This window comes from Ictidomys tridecemlineatus, chromosome 7 (assembly GCF_052094955.1).
Source record: "Ictidomys tridecemlineatus isolate mIctTri1 chromosome 7, mIctTri1.hap1, whole genome shotgun sequence".
Lineage (NCBI taxonomy): Eukaryota > Metazoa > Chordata > Mammalia > Rodentia > Sciuridae > Ictidomys > Ictidomys tridecemlineatus.
In genome coordinates this window covers 115,666,980-115,683,237 of record NC_135483.1, presented here as the reverse complement: position 1 = coordinate 115,683,237, position 16,258 = coordinate 115,666,980, and the positions used below count along the sequence as shown (strand labels likewise).

Sequence of the window (16,258 nt, the reverse complement as noted above, 5' to 3'; positions counted from 1 at the left end):
AGGCTAGGACACAAAACACCTCAGTCATCACTTTAATCATGTTTCTCTAAAGCAACTGGTTGAGTTGGACAGTTCACTCAGAATTGGAATCCTTTCGTAAACACAGACTCAATTTCCTTTTAAACCTTTCTTTCATTCTGGTTTCAATTTTTCTGCCAATAGTCCTTTTGACATTGTAAGAGAGTGAGACATTTGTCATTTCTTTACCAATTCTTTCCTTTTGTTGTTTTTCCAGAGTTTTGGGTTCATACCAGAATATAGTGGGAATTATGATTTAGAACAATTTAACTTGATATTATTAGACTTCTAGACTTGGCCTTGCACAATCATCTGCAAAAATGACCTACATCTGATGAGAAGATTCTGGCAGCATCTAACACTCCCATCTGCAGTAATGTGGGAAACACTCCACCTGAAGTCCAAAACCACTTTTCAGGTCTGCTTTGTACCAACATCAAAGTTTGCTGGAAGCCATCTGACACACCTCACCTGCATCACTGAGACCCTTGTGATATCACCTTTATAGGTAATGATTGACTGTGACATAGTTATGCTGATTCCATTTTTTACCCTCTCTGGTATATCATACAGAGGCCCAATGACCAGTTTATCCCAAGAGATATCTGACAAAGCATTGGCATGGACAGTAGCAGAAAAGGATGTAGACATGTCTCTCAGAAGCCTCCCTGATAACTCTCTCCTCTAAGTGCCCTCTTCTTCAACAGGATCAGTTATTTCATTGTTTATTTCTCTCTTTCTGTTTCCATAAATTAGAAGGGAAAACCAGATCATCAGGTAGATTAAAGCCTTCTGAGTTCATTTTTATTTCCAATTCTTTATGTCATATATCTGGCTAGAAAAAATGTATTCAAGATGCTCCAGTGTTTCTGCACATTAGTTTTATGTTCTTTTGATGTCCTGAAATTCCATTTGTGTGTGGTCCTTCTTGCTCAAGTCTCCAAGCTGCCTTGTCTCTGCTGCCATTTTCAAAACAATAGAGGCAGACATGCAAGCGGTCGCATGTATTTGGTAAGATGGATAAAAATCTATAGCTTTAGATTCTTAACGCCCAACTCTCCATTTTAATTTCTGAAAAATGTCTTCTTAACTTTCAATCTAAATTCTTTATTTTAAGCCTAAAGATAAAATATTATCGGATGTTAATTCATCCTTTTCAAAAAAGGCACATGAGGGTTAAAACATATGCTTCCTTCTTCGCTCAGGAAAAAAAAATCTTCCAACCTTTTTGGGGGGATCACATATAGCTCTAAAACAGCTGAAGCTAAAAACATCAAAGTTGGCATGACTTCAGTTATCACTGAATCAGGAAGATCAAGCCAAGTTTTTGAAGAAAATGGTTGAGCATTTTAAAAATAAAAGAAGTCAAAATGCTCTCTCTGAGCATGCTCAGTGGGAGATCTTAAAATATTTTCTTTAGGTCAGCTTCATTTTGCTCATTTCTTTGGAAATATTTCAACAAAACTCTCTAATTAGTCCTTATTAACATTCACTAATGCCCTAGCCAAGGCCCAAGTGTCTGTCACCTGCCAAGGTGATGTTTTCACTGTGTTTGCCAAGGGACCACTACTGGTCAATGCCGGTGAGTTGCTTTGGTCCTTTCATGTTTTTGTCATTGTTTGGTTGCGTGATTTTAGGTGGGACAAATATGTGGGAGGGGATGAGGGACAGGATGTTGAAACAGTTTCACAATAATAATATGGGGGTTGAATACAACTGCTAAATACTTACCTGTTTTTTTTTTGTTATTGTTGTTTCAATTTTCTATAATTTTAATATTCTGAAAAAATTAGAGGGATGGTTTCTGCATTTGAAAAGCAGCAGGCAGTTTAAATCAAGACTCAAACACAAAAATACAGCCCTCACACTGAAAAGTAGATACTATGTTTATCATTTCCTCAAAGGATTTCATTTTCTTTTAAGGCACTAAATAGCTTCTCTGCTGACAGTTTGGGGGCCCACATTTATCTTGCAATAAGACAGTAAACTGTCCCTGCTTTACCTGGGACCAGATCAATTGACAGACCTGGCAGATCTCTGACATTACACTTGTTATCACCACCACCTGACACTATTTCAAGATGTAAATTTCTCAAATGGTATCTACAGCCTGGTAAGAATATTGCTTCTTATTGCAATGCACTTTTACTAGTCTCCACACTGTAATTTCAAGAATTTCTTTATAGGAGTTCTCAGTGAAATCCTCCAGTAGCATTTTTCAACTGAGGAAATATTTTGCATGTATAATGGCTCAAGGGAATTGCCATGCTGGTAAGATTACATTTCTACTTGTCACAAAAAGTCAAGAGGTAGATTTTGACATATCTTGTTTATAATATGTAGTCAGACAGTGGTAGTCAGAAGGGTCCACACATACAAGGATAGCCCAGTAGACTATCTGCAAATTACTTTAGATGTATTAGTCCATACCTAAGTTAGAGATCTAATTATGCTCAACCAAGTATACTAGGGAAGATGCTATTTTAATAGCTGGCAGCAAAATCCTACTTAGAGGAGAAAAAAATCATCTGCTTTCCTTTCTTGCTTAGCAAAACCTTTTGACGGACCATTTTGGTTGTGAAAACAATTTGGAAAATGATAAACAAATTATCTGAGTGAAACCCCCAAAACTTGCCTTATTGGAGTTGTGTGCAAAAATTACCTATAGAAACCTTTATAAAACTATAGTTTTGAGGCAGAGGGCATGGTGAGAAGTTGGAGACCCAATGGAAAAGACAATTTGTGAAAATTCCTTAGAGGAGTAAGGGGTGAGAATTATGGAGGTGCATTTCAATATGAGAAATGCCTATTATTCACGTTTACATTTTAAATTATCCACTAGCTTGGAAGTGATGTAATCTTTCTATTCCTTGTGAATATTCAGGAAAATTCTACTAATGCTGTGGTCTGGAGTGAATTTTTGGATATAAGAGCATAGAAACAGTCAAGATAAGGGAACACTGGCCAGTGGTGAGGCATGGATGAGTTGAAGGTTTAGAGACCCAAGAAATCAGGCCAGAAATGACTTTCTGGTAGCCTGAGAGATGCTGGCTTTCTAACTTCATCAGAGTGGAGAATTGAAATGATTTTGTTTTAATTTCAAGGGGAATGATGCGAATAGACAAAGGGCATTTTCTAAAGTTCTTGGTGCCATTTTTTTGCTTGCTTTGACTGTACCCACGTTTTTCATCTTATCATCCTGTCAGCTCATCATTTCCAAGATGTGGCTAGACTGAGCTGTCTGTGGCCAGTTTTTCTAAATGGTCCTTCTGCTTGTGGCTTTAATTCTTGGTTCTGCCTTTCATTTCCCCTTGAGTATGAGAATCTAGCTCTGAACCCCAGCTGTATTGCTAGGGTGCTTGACTCTCTCATCTAATTTTTGCCATCTTCTCCCAAGCTGTTGGCTATTTCTGTTCTTCCAAGTTTACATAATCTGCATCACTGCCTGTCCCTAAACACAGGTCACAGAACCTTCCAAAACAGTCTGCATGCAGTTGGATTCTCTTGACTTCATCATGTGGGTCCATCTTCTCTGCTCAAAGCCATCAGTGGCTTTCTGTTTTTTTGTCAGGTAAAATCTTGGCTCCTCCATAGGACACACTATTCCTCTGCTACGTTGGTTCCAACCTTTTTTCCCCAGTTCTCTTCATTCAAAGTTATCCATGACTACTTACCAAAATATTCCTAATTTTCCCAATGAGTAGACCTGGCTATGCTTTGTAATATTTGTTTGGACCAGTGTGGAGTTTGAACCAAAGAACAGGACAAACTAGTGGCATTTAAACCCAAGAATGCTCCAGTCTGTGCAATTGTAATTGAATGTAAGTTCTTTATAAAACAAAGCATGTGGTTTACATTGTGTAACTAATATAAATCATAGATTAAGAAAGAAAATAAGTAAAAGCAAAAATGATGCTTTTGCTCACAAATCTTTTTTTCTCACCAAAAATATTATAAATCTTTAAGTTGTTGTTTATACCAAAATGTTTGACTGTATAGTGACTACAGAGAATGTAGTTCACAAAAAATGATATCAGTCCATCATCATGATGCTTAAACAAAAATCTGGGAGATCTGGCTCAAGTCACTCTGAACAGGAAGCCACCCTGTTCAATGACGGTGTCTGCTGGGGATGCCACTGATTTTGGGGTAAGACAATCCCAATCTTCTTACATCCAATTGAGAATTGGAATATGTCTTTGCCATTTAGGAACTTAAATGACCTCACAAGTTACCAGTGAAAGGCACATTCCTCCTAGATTTGACTAGTTCTACATGATAGCTTATTTTCTTCTCTGATCATAAAACTTCAAGTTCCTAAGGCACATAATAAACTATATACATAATACTCTTCTCAGCAGAATTACCCACTTACCAATAAGAACTTTAGATTCCAGCTGCTAATGAATATTGTATTACCTAAAACAACACAGAATCATTAATCCTCTAAGGTTCCCAAGTTTAAACTATGTATACTATAACTGCTTTCCATTTCCTGAGTACTACAATGCAATAAACAAATAGATCTCAAAATTCTTCATAAAATCACCACAAAGGATGAAGAGAATGGCCCTTCATTTCATGCATTTGGCTAGTCACAAGGTCAGGTATCTTTAAACAAGCATGTTTTATTTTCGTTTAGATCCTATCCAAATCATAGTGTCATTTAAATTTGGGCAACAAATTTTCATTGTTTCCTTTTAAGAAATGCATATATAACCTACTATTTAAGATGTGTGAACTTAGGGCAGCACCAAGAAGTCTTTCTCCATGTTCTACTAATGTTAAAACCTTGCTGTTTTCTGTCCATTATGTAGTAGTGATGATAAAATAACAAAAACCTGAATATGGAAGTGTATTTAAAATTCTAGTTATGGAGTTTTGAGCATATTGGCTATGGAGGGATGTTTATAAAATACAAACAAATATGTCAAACTTGAGGCAAAATTTCAAGAGTCGGGAGTATTCAGGTAGAGAAAGAGAATGCTTAGGACCCCACCCACATAGTGGCATCACCCTTGGCTGACTTCCACTCATCTTGCTCTCTGTTTCCTCTGTAAAATACACTGACCATTGCTCACAATGCATTCAATGTTCCCAACTAGTTAATGGCTCTCAACTGTGCACATCTGTTCCCACTAGAGGGAAGTCCCAGGAGAGAATCCCAAACAAGTTTATGCCAGTTGTACTTATTATTGTAATTATGTAATTTAATTAAATATTATGTAAACTGATGAAATATGAGAGCAAAAAGGAAGAGAGTTGCTTTGGGAACACTTTCTTTGGAGAGAAGATAAATTTGGTTATATCTAAAATTACTAGAGTTTTCTCTGTGGGTGGTGATTGGTCTCATCGATCTTGCAAAGTCTTTTCCAAATCTATCATATATAATTTTGCTTGTGTTTTTAAATTTTGTTATCTTTAGATTGATTCCTTCATTCTATTTCATGTTACAGTAGCTGCCAGTTATCATTTCCTGAGCACATACTATGTACCAGGCACTGGGTGAAGTGATTTGCTTGCATCTTCACATTTGATGTGTAAAATAATAATTATTAATTTTGAAAGAACTGCATTATGTCCATGGCTATATGCTCAGCATATTGCATATATTCCCCAGTTAATTCTCATGGTATACCTCTTTTTAGATATGGAAACTGAAGATAAGAAGGAATGAGAACTTCAGGTATACCCACAGCATATAAATAAAAGATCTGGGATTGGGACCAAGTTCTATTTTGTTCTGAAGTCTTATCTCTGATTACACGTACAGGTTCCTTGTGGACCTGTCATATTTACTGTCAAAATCTTAGTACATAGTTCAGTGCCAGTCTCACCATAGGTACTCATTTGTGTTACGTGAATAAATAAATGCAGAGATAGATGAATATTACCTCAATTTTCTTAATAAGACTTAATGTTGATTTGCTAGAAAATGGGAGAGAGCAACTTTTCCTAATTCTAGACACTTTACAGTGTATCATATGTGAATTAGCCTTCCTTTACTTTTATTAATTGAACTATTATTGTCATTAAGATCATATAAGAATAGTTTGTTTGGGGGAAAAAAAAAGATTGTAGTTGTGATTTACAACTGAGGACTAGTGTTACAGTTTTGTCTTCTCGTCATTATTCCTTTCAGTAAGATCATGTTTGGGAGGAAACTGCATCTTCCCCATTCTGGTCTCTTTGTTTGAATGAAGTTAGCCCAGGGCTGGGCCTGTGTCCCAAGCTCCACTAATGAGAGTCATGCATTCCTCTGCCATAGAGAACCGATCAGGAACAAACAGGGAGTAAACAAGCCGCCCATGCCAGGCCATGGGAATGATTCCTGGGAGTTTTCTGTTCCCACAGCAAAGGAGAACCTTACATGCCTCCAAGGATGCTAAGCTGATAGGATACAATCCTGGCTCTGCCATTTTGCTGCCAGGAGGAAATATTTTTAAATCAAAACAAAGTTAACCCCAAGGTGAGCAGAGGCTAGAGATGGAAAGAGGCAAATTCCTGGCAATAGCCTTTGGTGATTGGATCTAGTCATACCCAAAGTCACATCTCATCATGGAATGTTCAGTTATAACAACTATTTTTTGCCCAAACAATTGGGAGTTGAGCTGTATTCTTTTGCACAAAATGTTACCATAGAACTCTAAGATATGTTTGAACATACTACATAATGTGGATCAGGTGAATTGATCCAGAACTGTGGCTAGTAAATATTTAGGAGAAAAAAAAGAAATTTCATCCAAAGCAAAGCAAAATAAAATTGTACATGAAGCTAAATCTAATATTTGCCTCTAAAATCTTAGTCCTAGCTGGTGTTGAGTTTGGTGCTTAGCAATAATACTACTTTGTTATTTGATTTAAAGGAAGACTCACTAATCTGCTAAATAAAAGGATTTGATTAAGAGAGAGGATACATACTATTTCAGAATCTGTATTTCTTAGGAATCTTCAGATAAAGTCAGGATATTCAGGAGGAATACCCCCTATGATGTTTTAAAATGAATTTTTTAATTCAAGACTTCTTCAAGGAATAGTTTCTCCCTACTCTCTTGCAAAACACATGCTCATGTATACACATCCACATAGAAAAAGGAATCCATTCAGGTACAATCTAACTTGCAATCAAGAACTGCTAAAATAGGACCTTTATCATCAACACAGCACATCCCAAAATGTCTTTGTAAAGTAAATCAAATTATATGAGTTAATTGATTCCAGGCAACATCAGCAACTGCAGGTGGAGACTGCATAACAGGATGTTTATTAATGAAGTACTATTAATCAAAATCGACAATACCAATTCCTGTTTGTTGTATCTGAAAGCTACCTGCAGTGGCTATAGATATATTTGTTGAATTTTTAAACAGTTTTGAGAAGGGGGAAAAAAGAGGACATAGTAACACGTGGGCTTTTTTAGCTGTGGATCTTGGATCACTGATATTTAAACACTGAAAAGATACTTCTAAATACAATTTGACAAGCAATGCCAAAGATGCCAGTGGTAATTAATTAGCACTTAATTGAGACCACAGAACAACAGGACATAGGAATCGGTACTCAGTGCCATTTCCCCTTAGGCTCCCTCTCACGAGGGTCAGGAGGGTGGCTGCAAGCTGAAGGTCAGTAAGTAAATCGAGAGAACACATTGACACTGGACATTTCATGATGGATCTCCTTCACCCTTTGCTGCCGCCCCTGGCTATCTCTAGCTAGGAAAGGACTATGATGGTCTGAAGGGGAATTTATTGTTCATGCACATCAAAACTGAGGTGGGCACTGCCCTCACATCCTCCGCTAGTTAGGCTGGACACTTCTGGAAAAGATCAAGCTCAAATGTTAACATATGAATGAAGGTAGGCCAACATAAAAGCAAATTAAATTTAGAGTAAAGAATTACTTGAATTTGCTGGATTTGCAAGATTATAATTAAATTTTTGTAAAAATAAATCTAGATAAAAACATTTCTGAAAAGAAATTTTTGTAGAAATATTTTTTGTAAAAAATTAGATAAAACATTTCTCTAAAAATTAATTTTTTTTCATGAAAAACATATCATAGATATTATGATAGTTTGTATTTAAATATCATCAAGACTCCTAGAAATTCAATTTTAGGTATTGTTCATACTCTCTCCAGTCCCCTCCAAGACACACACATACACTTTCTGTCTTAATGGGTAGGGGCAACCAACCGCCTTAACAAAGGGAAAAACTCTATAGCTTTATAATCCCATAGACTGAGCAAATAAAAAAATAGAAATGAATTTTCTAACCTATGAATAAATTTAGACAGCCTCTGACTAAAAATTTATGGTAGCTTGGCTTATACACATGAATTGGGGAATAGGCTTGCTGAAATCACCACCACAATTAAAAAAAAAATGAAGTGGGGACACTTTATTTATTTATTTTTTTAGCTGAGATTTGAAATCCTTAACTGAAGGCAAAGTTCACTGATGTAATTGGGACTAGAAGTCTGGGTTCTTCAGTACCAAACCTTCAGTCCACACAGATTATATGACTTCTGAACGACCTTCAGTCTCCAAAATGTATACAACTGGAAAAAGACTTTTCGGGGATCTGTTTTATTTGATCACACACAAGCCTATAGTTAAAACAAATAAGATACCTCTCCTTTTCAGTGTTCTTAGAAAGTACTTGACTGATTCTTCTGAGGTCCTTGAGAACTTGCTTTAGACAATGATGCTCACTGCCAGAGCAGAGAACAATGAGGGTTTGATCAGAAGCACTCTCTTTTCCTAACTCACTTCTTGTTCATGACCTATTCTTTGAACTAAGACTGTTCCCTTGAACCAGGAATCTCCTCAACATCACTGCTACTTTGCCACACCCCAGTGGATATATTCATGTGACATGACTGGAGGAGCACAGTGGCTCCTAGCCTTCCTCTCCTTGGGAAACAGTTGAGCTCGGCAATGGCAACAGGAAAAGGTGCCATCTGGTGAGATCAGAGTCCAAAAAAGAAAAAGTAAAAGGCAAATAAGCAAGCAAAAAAGGTAAGGAGGGGAGCCTTCTCTTTCCTTAATATTATTTTGCTAAGAAACTTAATGAAAACCATATCTTTCAGTCTTATGCAGCCCTCATCTCTGTTTTAAAATATCAGCTTGCAAATCTTAGGATATTTTAGGATAAAATCATTTTTAAACTAGCAGGTATTTGCACCATTTAGTGAGGTTTACCCCCACCTTTTATTCTATGACAATCTCACATTTCTTATAATGGTCTTTACATTCTTCGTATTTAATACTGACCATCTGCATCATTTAAATTCCTCCTGAAATGCCATACACACATTTTAGACTTTCCCTAAAACACAACTTCACAATCATAGTCCTATGTGAAGCCGTGAGTCACCTTTGTCTACCATTTAAGTAAATATTTCTGAACTTACTCTAACTCTAATCAATTTTACTTTAATGTTTTATTTTGTTATGTATTGACTTGATGTATACTCCCACATTATTAAATAAATAATGTATTTAAAAAATGTATACAATATATAAAAATTAAAATACGTTTAAAATGAGCAAGAAAACCAAAGTGAATGGAAAATAAGATGTAAGGATAGTGGAGTATTCCAAGTATTAACAAGTCCACATGCTTGCTAAATGTCAGCCAGTTTTAATTCAAGTCTTGCTTCAATCTTGGTGGATCATATTACTTCCAGATAGGATGTCCATTGATTGACTTTACTGTTAATTTTCTTTATTTGGGGGGGGGGTACTGGGGATTGAATTTAGAGGCACTCGACTACTGAGCCATATCTCAGCCCTATTTTGTATTTTATTTAGAGATAGAGTCTCACTGAGTTGCCTAGTGCCTCATTTTTGCTGAGGTTGGCTTTGAACTCATGATCTTCTTGTCTCAGCCTCCTGAGCCATTGGTATTACAGGCATGCACCACTGTGCTCGGCTTTTTTACTGTTAATTTCTAAGAATATTTCTGCTTTCCTTATGCTCTTTATCTGACCATATCTATCCAGAGGCATCAAGATTCAGGATTTCTTGTTATTTTTTCTTTTACAAGTAAGATTGGTACAGGAATCAGGTTTCATATACTGCTATTTCCTCTTATTCAATGGGGATATATGTTCCAAGACTCCCAGTGAAATCTTGAAATTCAGGTAGTGCCAAACCTAACAAATACTATGTATTTTTCCCTATATGTCTTGTAATGCTGCCACTTAGTACCAGTGTTAATTTGTTCCTTCATGTTTTAAACCCCTGTGCCTCCTTTCCCTTATTACTCTTATGTTTGGTGCCATTATTAAGTGAAATTAGAATTACTCAAGTACTTCCAAATGTGACAGTAAATCTGAACATGACAGTTACTAAGTGACTAAGAGGCAGGTCACATACACATCATGAATACACTGGACAAAGGTATGATTCATGTTCTGGGCATGATGGAGCATAATGTTGAGAGACTAAATCCTGTTACTCAGAATGGCATGTAATTTGGATTGTTTAGTTCTGAAATTTTCTATTTTATATATTTTTGGGTTGCCATTTATTGAGGTAACTAAAATATTGGAAGACAAAATCACAGATAAAAGGGGACTACCATATTTCATTTGTTCATCTATCGGATTCACAAATATTTGGCAATTTTTATGTGCAAGTTACTAAGACACAAGTTGAGCTGAGAAGTTTTAGATTCAGACAGGCCTACATTTCAAATACTGATCCCATCACCCTTTATTGGGTGAACTAAAAAAAATAATGTCTTCTTTCTGGATGCTAGATTTTGGTTCCATAGTAGAGGGCAATAATTACATGGCTGTTGAATTGATATCATATATTTTAAAATATTCAGCAAAGTGTGAGACATATATTTAGTGCTCTATAAATTTGTGTATTCATGCTAGGCATTTGGCAAGAATCAAAAAATAATAAAAATGAGCTTTGCACTACCTTCACTATTGTCTATTTAAGTGTCAAATTCACCTCTGTAGGAGTAACCATGAATTCAGAATAGAGGAAGATCTCTGCAGAGAGGATCAGATCTCTGATCAGCAGATCTTAAGAAGCTGAACCTTGAGCTAGAACCTTGAAAGAAGTCGAATCTGGGATAGCAGGAGAGTAAAGAGGAACCTGGTTTGGAGGGAAATTGTTTGGATGAAATGTATGGTTCTTAGAGATGGTGATGCATGAGGCATAATTTGGGTTGGTGAGAACATTCATTCACTTCGCGCCCTGAAACACTCATGAATGGAAGTAATGGTTAGAACGCCATGATTAGGACAATGAAGAATAGCAGGTAGGTTTATAGCAAGCAAGGGGACCTATGTAATACAATTACCCCTATTGGGAACCCAAAATCTAAAAACCTAATTGTATTTGATGCCCTAAAATGATGCCCTAAACTCTACTCTGTCGGGTAGAGTTCAAGTGCCTTAAAGTAGTTCATTTCCATTTGCTTCTCATAACTATAGTCAACATGGGTTACAGTTTCTACATAGTGACTTGATGACCTGGGAAGGACCCAAATTTGCTCATCTTTGAAATGAGAAGTTTAAACAACTTCCTGCTGGTGGGAAAAAGCTACATACTATTTCCTTCTGAAAATGAGAACAAAGGTCAATTATTGCTCCCTATGGCTCCTCCACCTCTACTTGCCTTTTGGATGTCTCTAGTTAAACTCCCAGATGTCTGCAAGAAATTCTCTGCACACTGAATCAAAAAAGAAAGAAAGAAAGAAAGAAAGAAAGAAAGAAAGAAAGAAAGAAAGAAAGAAAGAAAGAAAGAAAGAAAGGGCTTTCTTCTCCTTCTTCTTTTTTGAAAGGAGTGGCCTAGGTGTTGATTGGACTGAAATTCCACAGAACTAAAAACAAAACCAACCTCTTCCCCAGCCCCCCCAAAACAAAAACCTTCCATATGCGTCTCTCTGTGAAGTCACTTTACTACTTCCTGATCTTCCTGATTTTAAATCCAACAGTTACATTTTTAAAGAGACACTGCACTTTGGAATATGAACGTGTGAAATCTGAATACAAAATATAATGGAGCAGTATAAGCCAAGTCATGCAATAGAAATTTTTTTTTTTTAAATTTACGGCAGGCAGGCAATTCTGCCTTTTGAACTCTATTTCTAGCCCTGTTGCTCTTATTTGATGGGTTTCATAATGAGGCTAACAACTCATAAATGGCTTAGTTTACTCACTTTTGGAAGACACCCCTTATTTTCTGTTTTGCAGCATCCTTTCTCTGAGAAGCTCCAGATATTTAAACCCAATGCAGAACAGCATATATTTTTTCCCCATTACCAGTGTGACATGATGAAAGGCAAAGAACTTTTGTATACCTTTCTTTAATATGAGAAATGCCCTTTTGTGATTCACTCTCAACACACAATGCATGGGTCCTACAGTTACAGTGGTTGTATCCTTTTTAAGCTCCCAATTCTGGGGATGATGCAGAACTGCTGGCTAAACAGAGGAGACTGAAAAAATATCTTTCTCCCCTTTACTGCACCCTGTCGGTTCTTCCTTTTAGAATTTCTACTTTAGTATATCCCCAATTATGTTATCAATAATATCTCATTTGTATCTTTAAAGTAGCTCTCTATATCTGCTGGTCTTTACCTTTTTTGAAAACCTCTCATTAGAATACTACAAATAATCTAATATTCCTCTACTTCCTCCACTCTCTTGCCTTCCTGACATTCTAAAGTTATTTTCATCGTCATTGTTTCTCTGTGGTCTCACCCCTCGCTCTAGATCACACTTAGGTTTGCTCCCTCTCATCATCACAAACATTCCTAAACTTATAGTTCTTCCAGAAAACCTTATCTGGTAAAATTCAAGAATAGTCAAGAAAATTTTTGACATTTATACATATACATATATATTTCTAAAAATGTATTCAGTCACTTTGATTTAAAACAATCTAGATCATTATTTCATTAGGTTTTTAAACAGCATCTGGAGTATTTCTGCTTTGTTGTGATCTGTCTTAGCTTATAACTTCATTGAGGGAACAAAATGTGCCAAATTCATTTGGAGACAGCCTTATGGAGTACTCTGAAAATTTGTTACTTTTTCATCTCACAAACATTTATTGAGCACTTCCTGTGTTATAGGCACTGGACCAGGTTCTAGAATTAAAGGTCTGGACCCCATTTATCCACTCTGTAAAAATCAGGGAAAGCAGTAGAATTGTTTCAATAGAAGTGGGTGTAATATGCCATCATGATCAAAACTTGGAAAACAAAAGTGAGGTCCACCAGGCCATAGCCCTGTTTGAAAATGTGGACAGCCAGTTTCTCTAAGACCTTTTAACTTGATGAAAACTGTATTAAACTCAGGGTCAAGCAGATTCAACCCAGAAATAATAACCAGTGAATAATAATCAGAGTCTGATTGACTTCTACTCCTATACTGCTTAATAATACTTTTAAAATAGTTATTGTAGATGCCTTGACTATGGTGATTCATTTTCATTTAATGAATTTTAGGGACTAAAACCATATCCACTTTCTTGCTTTTTTCTTTGTTTGGATCTAGTTTATTGGAACAACACTAACAAGCGGCTCTTTCCTAAATTTCTTGAGGTATATAAGGAGCAGGGGGACTCATATCTAAGTTTACTTTGCCATTGTTTTTTCACACAGGTATGCACGTGCACGTGCCACCTTAAGATTCTTTACTGGAAAGCAAGGGGGAAACTTGAGCATAGGTTAAAGTCCACATAACTGAGACCTGAGCTCTGCGGCTTTGACTGTACTTGCCAGTGCTGAGTATACTGCTGGGATTCCACAAATAAATAATAAAAATAATAATGATTTTTAAAGCATTTGGAAATGCTGAGTTGAAAGGTGTGGTGTAAGTGCAATGTTTTATTGTGAAAGTGATATCTCTTGCATTATCTGCTTCTAATGGAGGGCGACAGTAATGGAGAAGAAGGCACTTATGCCTCCAGCCTGGGTCCCTGAAGGCGGGTGGGGCTCAGGCAGGCACTGTGGTAACGCTTTACTGTACATGCAATTGCTTCCTTCCAATCTCGCAGAAGGTGTGAGAAAAGCCAGGCTGCTTCCTGTTCCTCTAAGCCTTAGAAGTCATCATTGTTTCTTACTGATGGAGGAAATGACTGAAAAAAATCACACTGGAAAAATACTGTAGTCTTAAAACTATTAATTTAGGTTTTGTTTTGGGGCTCAAATAAATACACATTTGGCAAGGGGCACATCAGCAGATTGAGTGTGAAACTATCCCTGGTTGTGATATGGGCTGAATTATGTCCCCCTTAATTCACATAACAAAACCCTAACTCTCAGTACCTGAGACTGTGACTGTATTTGGCAATAGGGCCAGTAAAAAGTCATTGAGTTAGAATGGGGCTGCTAAGGCAGGCCTTAATCAAATCTTATTTGTGTCTTTAAAGGAAGAGACAATTTGAACACATAGACACCAGGGACATCCAAACAGAAGAATGACCTCGTGCAGACAAAGCAACAAGATGGACATCTACAAGCCAAACAGAGAAGCAAGCCTCTGGAACCAACTCTGTCCACACCTTGATCTTGAATTTCCAGCCTCCAGAACTGTGAGAAAATAAATTTCTGTTGTTGAAGCCACATGGCCTGTAGCATTTTGTTTTGGCAGCCCTATGGCATCCAATTTGGGATAATTGAGACTTCAGATTCACACTGAGCCCTAAAGTACAATATAGAACAATATAAATATTTTTTTATTCTGTATAGTCTGAATGGTTTCTCAACTAAGTCCTTAAGTTTAATTATAAAATGAACATAACCTGTATCAAATTATGAATATGTTAACATATTGAATGGGGACAAGAAAAATAAGCACCAGATTTAGGCTACATAGGGACTTGAAGGTAGAATAAAAAAATCTGGTTTCCTTGACCACATTGTCATAATATGCATATATAACAGTTTATTGAATCCAGGCTGTGTAGACAACCAGAAGAACGCTGGCTCCATACTGTCACAATGCATGCCCACAACAAAGACTCGGGGAAACAGCCCCTTTCATTCGATCTCTCTAAGTATTACCAACATGAGAGCTGAAAACCTTACCTCTGTCTGAAGTATATCTATGTATCCATGCATAAGTTATTAACTGGGCTCCCTGGGCTCTGCTGCTGAAAATATTAATATATTCAAATCTCATTCTAGCTACTGCAAAAAACAGTACATCAGATAAATGCATTAATATCTTCCTTAGACAAAAGAATCTGGCATCATTTTTAAAAGATTTTTTTTTTCTTGTTCCTTGGACTCTTGCTGAAATATAGGTGATATATGGCCTAATAAGGTAAAGTGGCCATCAGGTGCCAAAGTGCTGGGTTGACGGTATCTATAAAACTCTGTTTATTGTACTTGAAATACAACTCTCTTTTATGTGAATTATGTGCTGAGTACTGTTCATATCACCCAATGGCAGAAATGTTTTTTTTTTATTATTTTCTTAGACATATTACCTGGTAGAAATGAGATGGCCTATATCCAGGTGGCCATCTAATTGCAGATAATGTGACCTCTATCATGTCAATGTCCTCTGCTTTATGAACTGTCTTTTCTAGATATAAGTGCAGTCTCTATGAGGCTGGGAGGCAAAGCTCTGCTGACAAACAGTCAGCCAAGTGAAAAGATAGGATAACTTAAGGCAGTAAGGAGAGGAGAGAATCCTGGGGAGTTATCGTTTAGATCACCACTCTGCATTTTTTGGATCCCAAGTTGGGATATATATAATGACCAGCCTCTACCCTATCCAGCTTTGCCTTTTTGCTATTGGCTGCACTTAAGGCCTTTTATCAATGACAACAAACAAAGTGGGTGGTCTTCTACCTCTTTCTAGCTTTAGAAAAAAAAATAGTGACATAATTTTTCACAGCCTGAAATAATTGTGGAAGTACAGATACTGGTTAGGCTCACTATGAATTATTAGTGGAAAAGTGGGTCTCAGAAGTACGTTACATGTGAAATATTTTTCGTCACTTGAACATGTGCCGTCCAGAGCTGGCCCTGTTCTAGCCGTCACAGGGAACAAACATTTCACATTCACAGATGCTCCCAATTTGGTGCGGTTTGGAGTGTAATTTAGATCAAACGTCTCCATGTAAATGAGTCAGGGTTTCTTAATTAGGTGCCTCTAAAGCAAAACCTTGGACCACATCAGTAGGTGTGGGTGTGGTACCCACAATACTGGAATCTTTCCTGTAGACCATGCTCTTAGTATCATTTGAATAGAGCTG

General features: G+C 36.8%; 1 protein-coding gene and 1 long non-coding RNA gene across 3 annotated transcripts in view; one reads left to right on the top strand and one right to left on the bottom strand.

The window, feature by feature from the left end:
* Arhgap15 (Rho GTPase activating protein 15) overlaps positions 1-16,258 on the bottom strand; it is a 591,785-nt gene that overhangs the window by 24,678 nt on the left and 550,849 nt on the right. The window lies entirely within an intron of this gene.
* Positions 1,412-14,611, top strand: LOC120893028 (uncharacterized). Its single transcript, XR_005737942.2, has 2 exons — positions 1,412-1,600; positions 14,423-14,611. It is a non-coding gene; the product is annotated as an uncharacterized LOC120893028 (long non-coding RNA).